At 37.0% G+C, this 10953-nt stretch overlaps 1 long non-coding RNA gene across 1 annotated transcript; it reads right to left on the bottom strand.

The window, feature by feature from the left end:
• Positions 1–751: 751 nt before the first annotated feature.
• On the bottom strand, positions 752–7124 carry LOC118246799 (uncharacterized). Its single transcript, XR_004778231.1, has 2 exons — positions 7025–7124; positions 752–887 (listed from the first exon to the last, which is right to left on the bottom strand). It is a non-coding gene; the product is annotated as an uncharacterized LOC118246799 (long non-coding RNA).
• Between the last annotated feature and the right edge of the window lie 3829 nt (positions 7125–10953).

Here is a 10953-nt window from a genome sequence, read left to right as displayed (position 1 = left end):
AAGGCATGTAAGACAAGGAGCCAAGGTCTGAGAACTTGTAATATCATGTCCTACAGTCCTGCACATATTAAAAAAAAAAAAAAAAAAAGCCTAAGGAGCTTAAAATCGTTGATAACTGTATTAGAACAGAAATTCAGAGCACAATGGCTGCTAAATTTAATATGGATTATGCAGGGTGAAGAATACCACTGCACGCAAAGAAGGAGTACATGGTGTTAAGTTAAATTCATCTGAGAAACCACAACTGCACAGTGAGGAAAAAATGGCATGAAAATGTGTCTGCGACTTATAAATCATGAAACGATTTGTTTTGGTCTCCACAAAAACTTTGAAAACATGAGATTTAAAATGGCAAAACTGTTTGCTGAAACTGATATACCAGTCTGATATCAGTATCTTATAGCAGGATTTATCAAAACTGATCGAAAATCTGATTGATCCCAGTGGTTACCATTTTCATTGAGAATCTGGAGAAAACAAACACAACTTCCTGGCAGTACCATTGGGCAAGGGGAGATCTAAGAAACTGGGAGTCTCAAACCTAACAACCATAAGTATTCTAGGTTTCTAACAGAGAAACAGGTAAGGTGTAGAACAGTGCTCAATGATCAGCTCTGTCAATGAAAAACAGAGCAATGCTGCATTCATTTTGCAGATCTCCCATCTAAATCATGCCACTTGGATTTCTTAGAGAACAAGGAATACTCTGGCAGTTTTCATAAAATTGGAGAATGGAGAATATTAGAATAGATAAATATCACATAATAGACTTTTAATGGATCACATGAAATGGAAAACTGCAGCAGAAGAGCCAGTGTTGGAAGATAAATGGACTGAATTGCAGATAACTCCTTGCATATCTGGAGAGGGCTGAGACAATACCGGATCTGCAAACAAAAAAAAATAGCATGACAGTTACATTTTGATTTAGGGCTCAAATAACAGCCTGAATTGATGAGTCCTAATGAGCAACTGTGAATTAACTGCACATCCTTTTAACCATTGCAAAGAGAGTAGGAACCACACTAGTTTACCGAGCTAAATTCATTTGACTTCATTTCTGCAAAGGGCTCCACCAAAATGCAAAGGCAGTTGCTGAAGGCCTGCTGATGCGGGGTGAAACACTGACACAGCGATGCATTGGAGGGAACTACTTAAAGGACCCGTTTTAAAAATAAATAAATAAAGTATGTTCAAACTAATAAATTCATCTTAAAAGGGCAGAATTGAAAATTACTAGAAAATAGAAAGGAGTAACTACTTTGAAAGCAAACGTGGTGGTCTTGGTACAAAGCTAGAGCACAACCTGAGAATTAATGCTCTTTGGTTTTGTTCTGGCGGGGACTGCTAGTGAACTTTGACAGATTCCATTTCCTATGTCTAAGAATCATTCATTTCTTGAAGATCTGTGAGGTTAAGTCCTTCACACTTTCAAATTTGCAAGGAGTTCATTAGCTAGGGTGAACATGATGCAGTCCTGCCTAAAATATTGACTAATATCATCTTGTTATTTTGGAACTGAAAATAGATCACATGAAGAAATGCTGTAGAGCAAGCTTTATGGGGAAAACAAACAAACAAACAAACAAACAAAACCAAAGCAATGACAAAACCAAACAAAATACAACAATCATTAGAGATTTTTGGCTTTGGCTTTACATCTTTCTCATATAACAAAAGCAACTCCAGTTTCACTGCTGTCACTGAACTGGCAGATACATTTATAAACACCAGAACAGAGTCCAGCCTTTTGCTTAAGCACAGGGCTTTTCTGTGCTACTAGAAATGCTGTAGAACAGTTAAGGCTAATCATTCACAGCAATACCTGAAGAGGCCTTTAGCACTTGAATAGCTGAAGGAAAGCAGTTAAAATTTTCACTTGCACACGCGTGCACATGCACACTTACTGGAGTCCATGGGGTAATTCCCTTGGATTAGAGAAAATGGGTCAGGCTAGGTGCTGTTAAAGCATCCCTACATCCTACTGCTGTTCTTGAGTCTTAGGATTTTCTGACAGGAATCAAAATGAGATTTTTCTTGCTGCCGGGGTATCTGAGGCCAGCGTTAAAAATGCTTGTTTGGCCAGCAGAGTCCCCCCTGCTGGCCTGTTCATTGGGTGAACAACAACAGAGACCAGCTATACCTGCTTCATCACTTCATATTTGACAAAACTTTGAGCTTTGAGCTTTGCTTTCCCTCTTGGCAACAAGCATTCTTAACAAGCTGCTTCTTTATGTGACCCCACACTTTATTTCTTCTGAAGCTGAGGATTATTATTACAATTATATACCCCAGTTTAAATTAATGCACATGATTTTGGCATGTAGATGTTAACAAATATTCTGATGTCAATAATAATACAGAATTTAGGGGATTACTTTCACCTTCCGAATGTTCACTGAGACAACTTTCAAGTTGTGTTTTATTTTCATTATTTTTCAAAAGTGCTTCAATGAAATGCTGAAAATATTTTCTTACAGATTTTTTTCTCTGCTTTTGAAAAGAGAAAGTGTGAAAGAAGCTACATGATGCCTCTTTTATTGTCACAGAGCTTGCACACTTTGCAGGATCAATGGTTCAACACAGCATCACAAAGCCATTAATATGTGGCTGCCAAAATGGGCTTTGAAGCACAACTGCCAACTCATAAAGGCAGAAAAAGCCCACATACAGTGTTATGAGAGCCACATCTGTAAAAATCTCCTAAGGTAGGCTAACCAATTGACAGCCTCCCCATGTCTAAAGATGTTTGCATTTTTTTCTATTTGTATTGACGCCTTTATAGTGTAAACACGAACCCAAGAGTTCATGTATACTTCATCTCATGCATTCTGAATAGACCATTCAAGACAATAGGTGCTCACAGAATGTCAAAATAAGCCTGTTATGTAAATTTTACAGTAGAGAGACATGCACTAATCAGGTTTTGAGTTGTAACTTTTTCTCTATTAACAATGCTAATACTGAAATATATTTTGCAGAAGTCTAGCTTTATTGGTTTCATTGCATATTGGCTAGAAGAAAAGGCTCAGCTCACCACTCACAAAATAATAAATAAAAAGCTGTCTGGACTTAGAAGAGCTAAAAGGTTATCTAAACTATATTTCTCAGGTTTCTTAATGACTGCCCATGAAACATGACATGTTTGACACTTCTACAGCAAGAACTGGAAGGATTAAAGAAAACAGAAGAAATATTATGATTCTACGTTTTCTTTTTTTTTTTTTCCCTGATACCGATTTGTGGTGTCCCATGACCATTTTAAAAGTGATCTGTGCAATCCTTATCTGTCATGGAAACAAATTTATTCACTGCGTGGCTGAACAACATGAGGTGAAGTAAATTTCTCAGAAGTCTATCCCTGGAAGGCTGCTATCCATTACTGTTACTAGTTTGCAATGGAAATCGCTTTACTGCTACGCAGAGAGTATGACAAAATTTAAAGCCCTGTGAAGGATACATTAGAACAATAAATATAATGCAACTAATATATTAGTGACAAAATATTGCTGAATGTGATGTGTTTATTTATTCTGATTTTTTTTTGAGTTTATCAAAGTAAATGTAGAACTCCTTAAATCTGAAAGTTAACCCAATGAGTAATAAAAGTGAAAAATGATGCACAGATAGATGTATGCACCTAGCATGGGGATTAACACATTCTCATTTAACCTATATATAGTACCTAGGTTTGCAGTCTCTCTGGCAGATGTGATCATCATAAATCAAAAGATTCATCATAGTCAGCCACCTGATTTCATTTTACCACCTCCAGATGTTCACTGTCTATACTTTGAAAGCACATTATGGATCATTATCCTCTTTTCAACCAGGAGTATCAATGCCTGTATATCTAGTGTGATTATAGTTAAAGTCTGATCATGCAAGGCACTGAGCAGCCTCAGAACCCAGGCTTTTTTACAAAAAAAAGTATTTAATTACATGCCCAACTCTAAAGATGTGCTAAAATACTATTGCTTTAGATGGGACTTAAGTCCATGCTTAATTTTGGCTTTCAAACTGTAATGGGCTGTGTGTTGATGGGAGTCACACTGCAAGTTCATGATCGTTGATCTCCTTCTCCCATATAATTCCAGCTATATAATATTTACGATTGGCATATTGTATTCAAACAGGTTGAATGAACATAGATCTGTAATACAATAAATGCTTCGGTGAAGCAACAACTTACCCTTTAAAAATTTAGCCAGATTTTTTAAATTGCAATGCATCATTGATTTTTAAATATGAAAAGAAAGAAAAGTACTGCTTGTCAAAAAAAGGAAAAAAAAATACTCCATCCATAAAAAAGCCTTTAGTTTTTCACATTTCCTGCAAAAATGTCAAAAGGAGAGGAGAAGTACTGTGATAAATAATTAAATAATAATTAAATAATTAAAATTTTGCAAAGGAAACTTGGGTTATTTCAGTGTAATTTCTCTGGATGAGAATGGGTACCAGAACAATGGTCTGGTACCGATTACACAGCCTCAGGCTCTACAGAGTTTTGCATTGTTTTGTTCCCACTTGGCAAGGACTGCCATGCATGATCCACCTCTCTCTTGCAAGGAAGCCAGCTATTAGACACAACATGCTGCTAATGTAAGTAGGTCCATGCAGTCTTGTTCTATGCTGTAAGGTGTGTTCCTGAGTTTCAATCTGTGTAGTGAGTACTTCGAGCATGTGGATGTGCTGCCATCCAGAAGTTCGTTCTGTGTCTGAAACTTCAGCCTGCCACAGCCACTTCCCCATTATGCTCCAGAGAAGCCTGTGGGTTATCTGATCCTCTAGCTTAACCTCTCTAATGACAATGTTTGGGGACCAAGAAAAAAAATAAAATATTTTGCTTACAATGGTCATATGTTTTTATGCTTTTCAGTCCTCAAAAATTATTATTTCACTAGCAAATATTAGACTTTCTGAGATGTATTCCCTGTCCATTCTGGTCTTATTTTTTGTGAGTTTGAGGACTTTCAGCAAGTCAGACTGGAGAGCTCATCCTGCTCTCTTCCCTCTCGCATGATACACTTACTGTTTTGTTCCATGTTCATCACCATCTTTTATGAATACCCATTCAAATCTGGTTCCCACTTTTTTTATCCATGTCTTTCCTATGGCAAGTTTACCCTTTTCTCTGCAAAGTCTCCTTGAGTCAAAGTTTCAGTGTTCCATGGAAATACACTGGTAGTTAAAAGACAAACATCCAATAATCCATGACTGTATCATTGACAGTTTCTCAACCATAGTCCTTACTGAAGTTTTACACCCTTTTCTTGGTCAGAATAGCTACTTGAAGTACAATTCAATAAGCTCTCCAGTGCAACTTAGGCAGGTGTTAGCAAATAATGCAAAATGGAGTTCCCAGTACAGATACAATTTACAGCTTTAGAAACAGCTAGGAGTCCTGTTTAGCATTACAGGACATCCACAGCATAAATTGTGAGGGAGAACAGTGTCCCCAGACAGCTGATTCTTTCTTCATAGCCTCAGTGTTGAAACGATGAGACAAGATAAGCCTGTATTTGTGTCTGATGGAAAGCCAGGGGGACAAAATGTCTCCTTGACTTCAATGAGCTGTTTGTGAATCATACCATTCAGCTTAAAATATGTAGTTGCATTAGTGTTTATAGCGATAGGACATTATTTTCTAACAACCTGCTTATATTCATGTGTCATTGGGAGAACGGCAGGGAATGACATGTTTGCAAGGAACTTGGTACTTTCTGAAATAGCAAAACTTTTACACAGGAACTTTCTCAAAGTTAACATTCTGCTCTAAATTATGGCTACACAGGTGAGGGTTTTGACAGAAACATGTACTGTACAGATAATAGGATGAAATCACAGTTCTGCTAAGTCTCTGCTAAGGAATATAATTATTTATGTTCATATTTGATTTTTATAGCCTTGCCTGACCTTTCTTTCACTTCCATTTGAGTAAATTGAATATTTTACCCTAACCTATGCTTTGGCTCCAATAAAGAAAAAATGAAGCAAGAGTGCCATACATTGATCTTCTCTCTTTCCATAATCCCTTTGTCAATGTTAAAAGGAGTAAAAATTTACAGTAGCCTTTTCTCAGGATATCATTATATCTTGTGTGAATGAAAGATAAAATAACTAAAATTTTCAATCATTAATGATAAGTAGACAGTAGGTACTTGCTAGTGATTACTTTTTAGATATTATCTCTAATCCACTTTATAGGATTTAATTATAAGTTTACACTTAATTAGAATGGAAAGCCAATGTTGCCATTCAACAGTACAAAATAACACATTTCAACTTTTTTTTTTTCACTTGTTCATTAGACAAAAATGTCCAAGGTGGTGTTTATCAATGAATTTCAATTTTATGAGTGGCACCAAACTCTTCTGAGAGCTACGTAAAGGAAGACTTCCTCTTCCCTCTATATTGGCTAAATATTTTTTATCAAGAGGTCTAGAAGAGTATGTAAGCCTTCTAAGAAATTACTATTTACATACTTATGACTGCGCAACATGTCAGAATGTCATGTTAGAGTCATAATTAATGAAAACAGCCAAAAAAATATAGAATTTAAAAGTAGGTAGTACTTGCAGTGGTTACTTTGGGATAGTACTTATATTTCAATGTAGAAGCAACCAAATAATATTTGTTGTATACCTTTTCATGAAGATTATTCAATGCAATTTGAAAATAGCAGTGAAGGAGTGATGTTTGTATAGTTTTCCTCCCTGCAGAATACCAAAATATCTAATGTATGAGCAGGGCCATATGACATGTTAACCAAGAGCAAAACACTGCTTTAAGAAGCTCTATTCTATACGTTGTATCTAAATACCTCTAAGTCCATGCACCCCAAAATTATTTTCCTTTGTCTAGTTAGGTGAATGCAATTCACTTTAACTTAAATCCTTTTATGCTGATGTATAAATGAGTCTTAGTATAATTAAGTTAAAAATGTCATGCATTTACCTTTGGAAATACTAGGTATACAGGCATATTTTTATCTCTTTCATAATAAAAACTGAAATCAGTTCACCTTGTTGTAGCATATTTAGCTTGACAATACTCTTGAAAATGGTATTCCAGATGAGTCCCATAGGCAGCTTAGGCACAGTCAGCTGGAGGATCAGCATCTTGTGTTGCACTTAAGGGTTCCTTTGTTTGGTGTAAACAAGGAATAAAGCATAACCGCCAGTCAGAGCTTACATAAACCCAAGTTCCATTAAATTATCATACAAGGATAGTATGATGATTACAAAGCTTATTACCTGTGTCTAAAATAATCTCTCTTGTGAAATACAGCATGTAGGAAATAGAGAAAATGCTCTAAAAATCACTGAGAAACCAATGTCAAAATGAAGTCTGACAAATGCTGCAGAATTACATTAATGCTACTGTGATAGACTTCTGATATTAAAAATATGTAAAATATCCCTCCAATGTAATTTCTATACCAATTTTCCATTATCAAATTGTATTATTACTCCCTCAATAGTTTTTATTCAGAACTCTGTGCTGTAAACTCTAATACAATTTGCCAGGCATCTATAAAAATTGGAAAATCAAATCTTTTGTCAAATGTAGATCAGAAAAAAAAAGAAAAGAAAAGAAAAAATACGTTAAAAAAATGTTGTCTTTGTCTTCTTTCATCTCAATAATGACTTATCTGTAGAACAAGTACTTCTTACTTTCAAATATCCATGAAAAATATCTCAACAATGTGATGGAATGATGAAAGAATAATAAATTTCCATATGTCACCTGAGCCATGAAAGCTCATTGCAAATTTGAGCTGAAGTGTGTTTTCATTAATTTCTGTCACTGAGTTGTCTTACATTGCATTTCATATAGACTAAAAATGCTTGTCTGTTCAGTCGGTGAGGCTGAAGTCATGCCACCTGGATTGCTAAACTTTTCTCAGCCTTTAAGCATTGTCTATACAAAACAGACTAAGCTGTAGGTATTAATTATTATTGCTGCTTGGCATGCTGGAATGCAGTTCTCCTTCTTTCTTCGTTTCTTTTTTTTTTTTCTTGCTTGCTTTCTTTCTCTTTCTTTCTCTCTTTCTCTCTCTTTCTTTTTCTTTGGATGAGTGTTCTCTCCTTTTTCACTCCAATAGGTCTTTTCATTAGTAGAGGAAAGCTGATTTTATATGAAAAAGCCATTCTTGGTAGTATTAGAAATACTCAGGAAGATATCCAGGAAAACCATACCCAAGTGTCTCCTTCTCTGACCTTGAGCATCTTTGCAACAAGATGGTTCTAAACATAAAGTCACAGTCTGTTTTGAATCTCTTTATGGCTATTTGGATTAAAGACATCCCTTATATATATACCTTTCCATTAGCTTGGTAGGGCCTAAGTAATATCACTTGACCCTTACCCTTTACCTTTGGTCTTTTAGGGACAGCTGCCCTAAAATCTATCTACAGAGTGATATTTAAATATTTTGCAACTCATATGGAGTCCTAGTTTCATTGGTGATGAATACACAAAATCTGTCATGTATTCTTGATATCCATATCAAAAAAAATGAGGAAAGGTTATATTGATTTATATCTCAGCTTCAGCCTGTTGGCATTAATGGATGTTTAAGGAGGCTGACATTGCTTTAAGCATCTTTTTCTCTTGCAGAAAGTCATTTGACAAAGCTTGGGTTCCTGGCAATTGTGCAACTGTTTAATTCTCCCTAGTACATAGCCCATCCCAAATCAACCCCACAGCTTTAAACACTCTGCTATGTTCCTTCAGTCATCAGAATCTAATCTGTATCTGCTGTCAGGCATACTGTCCATTCCTCTTCTGGATTAGGAGATGTTCCCAGCAGTGATCGTCATTTACTACATATTTCTACAGATTTAAGCACAATTTGGTCCAGATAGGTTAAGTACAATCTCATATAATGTTAAAATTATTGGTAATTTCAGGACACTTATGTTAATCAAAACTGTATCTGAGATAAAATGTAAGCCTTACTCAGAATAAATGCAGAATAAAAAAGTCACAGACACCTTGGTTTTTGATTCCTCTTGCTTGACATGGTATCGAATTTAGATATCCCAAATACACTCAGATACTTCTCCAAATTATTGGAAAACCAGATGCATTTTCTTGAAATGTATTATACTGTCAATTGACATATATATGTGGCTTTAAATGATTTAGAAAGCTTCTTCTTCACCCTGTGTGAGCTGGCTTTCTTCAGTATGACAAGGGCTGACCAAGCCCTGCAAGAATATGCCAAATCCACTACTTCCCCAGTCTACATATGCCTTGTCTAGCCTGTCACTCATTCACCATAACAGCTACTGTTCTTTTCAAATGAATTAAGATACATAGATGTTTGGTTTGTATCCAACGACCCTCATGTATTATGAAGCCCTAGAAACGATTGCAAGAAGTAACTCATGTAAGGGAGTGCTTTAACTCAAGGCCTGAGTCTTCCAGTACAACATGGCTGTAGAGAAGATGCAGGTACTCTCTTCACAAAGGAAGCTCTGTACAGGACAAGAAGCAATAGGCACAAATTGCTTCCTAGGAAACTTTGTCTAGGTACAGTGAAAAAGTTCTCTAGCCTGAGAACAATTAAACGTTTGAGCACATTATCCAGACGACTAGTGAAATCTCTTCTCTGGAAACATTCAAGAAGTGGCTTTTCAGGGCCCTGAATAACGTGAGCTAAAGCCCTTCTTTCAATAGAATGTAGGATGAAGTAATCTCCAGAATTCCTTTCTGAACTGGACTTTTCTTTGACTCAATGACTCAGGGAACTAAACAGGCAGAGAAGAATCAGTTTACAAACCTAAGCCCTCCTGTGGTATACCCGTGTTTAACTCAGGGGCATAAAAGAACTCATGTGCTGCAATCCAGATTTGGACCAATATGGCTGAGGATGTATACACGGGTATATGTAAAGTGAGAGGAGGAAGGAACCACAATACATTAAAAGACAGAAAGGCTGTGGAAGTATATGAAGCGTGTTGCAGAAGTAGTTCCCAAACACAAATGTCCAGAAGGCTATTCCTGGATCTGAGGCCAGCTGCCATTTCCATCAGTGGCATTCAGCTAGTCTCCCAGGACAAATTTATCTCAGGAAGAGCTGATCAACTGAATAAGAGGCATGGACCACAGAGATGTTTGTTTATTTTGTTGTTGCTCTAGACAAGTGAAGAATATTTTTCAGTGTAGGTAATACTCATTTTGGACTGATTCTGACATTTTATATAATGAAAAGCAGATCATACTTAGAATTAGTGTCAGAGCATATACCAGCTCTCTAGACCTCCCACCTACTCATGTGCAAGTACACACATTTCTCCAGATGCCAGTTGCTGAAAGGTGCTCTGGGGCATGCTGTCTGTGTCCACAACCCAATGAAAGGTGACTACAAGCTACACATATGAAAAAGGCTCTGTTGAAGAGCAAACCTGATAGCAAGTATTTTTCCTTTCCATTCTAATTTAGCACAGGAAACCTGTGCCAGAGGCAACTCAGGAGTCAGGCCCTGGGACTGGCCTCTCCCAGAGGGCTCACCAAGAGCCCAATCCTACCAGTCAACAGCAAAGCCAGCATACCTTTACCCTTGCTCGAGCCCCTGCCTCCACAGCACAGCAGCAGGCAGCAGAAGCTGCTGAACAGGCTGAGCAACTCAACAAGCAAAGTGAGAGCTTTGTCAGCCCGTTCAGTACCCTGAGATAGCAGTAAGAGCTAAATGCAAGAGCCTGCCATGCCTTAATCAGGTGGTTGCTTGGAGGGCTTGCAGGTTACCAAAATTCACCCAGGAGAACAGAAGATGAGCAGCTCCTAACTGCTCCTAATAAGCTACTGTTCTGACTGGTCACAACATGAATGAAATAAAGCTGTTCTGGCAGAAGGAGACTTGACCGCCTAAAACATCCAGGATAGATGAATTCTCCAGCCTGTTCTTTTTTGTTGTATGTAAGTACCACCTCACCTCACTCTGTGT

The sequence above is a fragment of the Cygnus atratus genome, chromosome 1 (genome assembly GCF_013377495.2).
Source record: "Cygnus atratus isolate AKBS03 ecotype Queensland, Australia chromosome 1, CAtr_DNAZoo_HiC_assembly, whole genome shotgun sequence".
In the NCBI taxonomy this organism is placed as follows: domain Eukaryota; kingdom Metazoa; phylum Chordata; class Aves; order Anseriformes; family Anatidae; genus Cygnus; species Cygnus atratus.
Note: the sequence above shows the minus strand (reverse complement) of the source record. Positions and strands in the feature narration are given on the sequence as shown.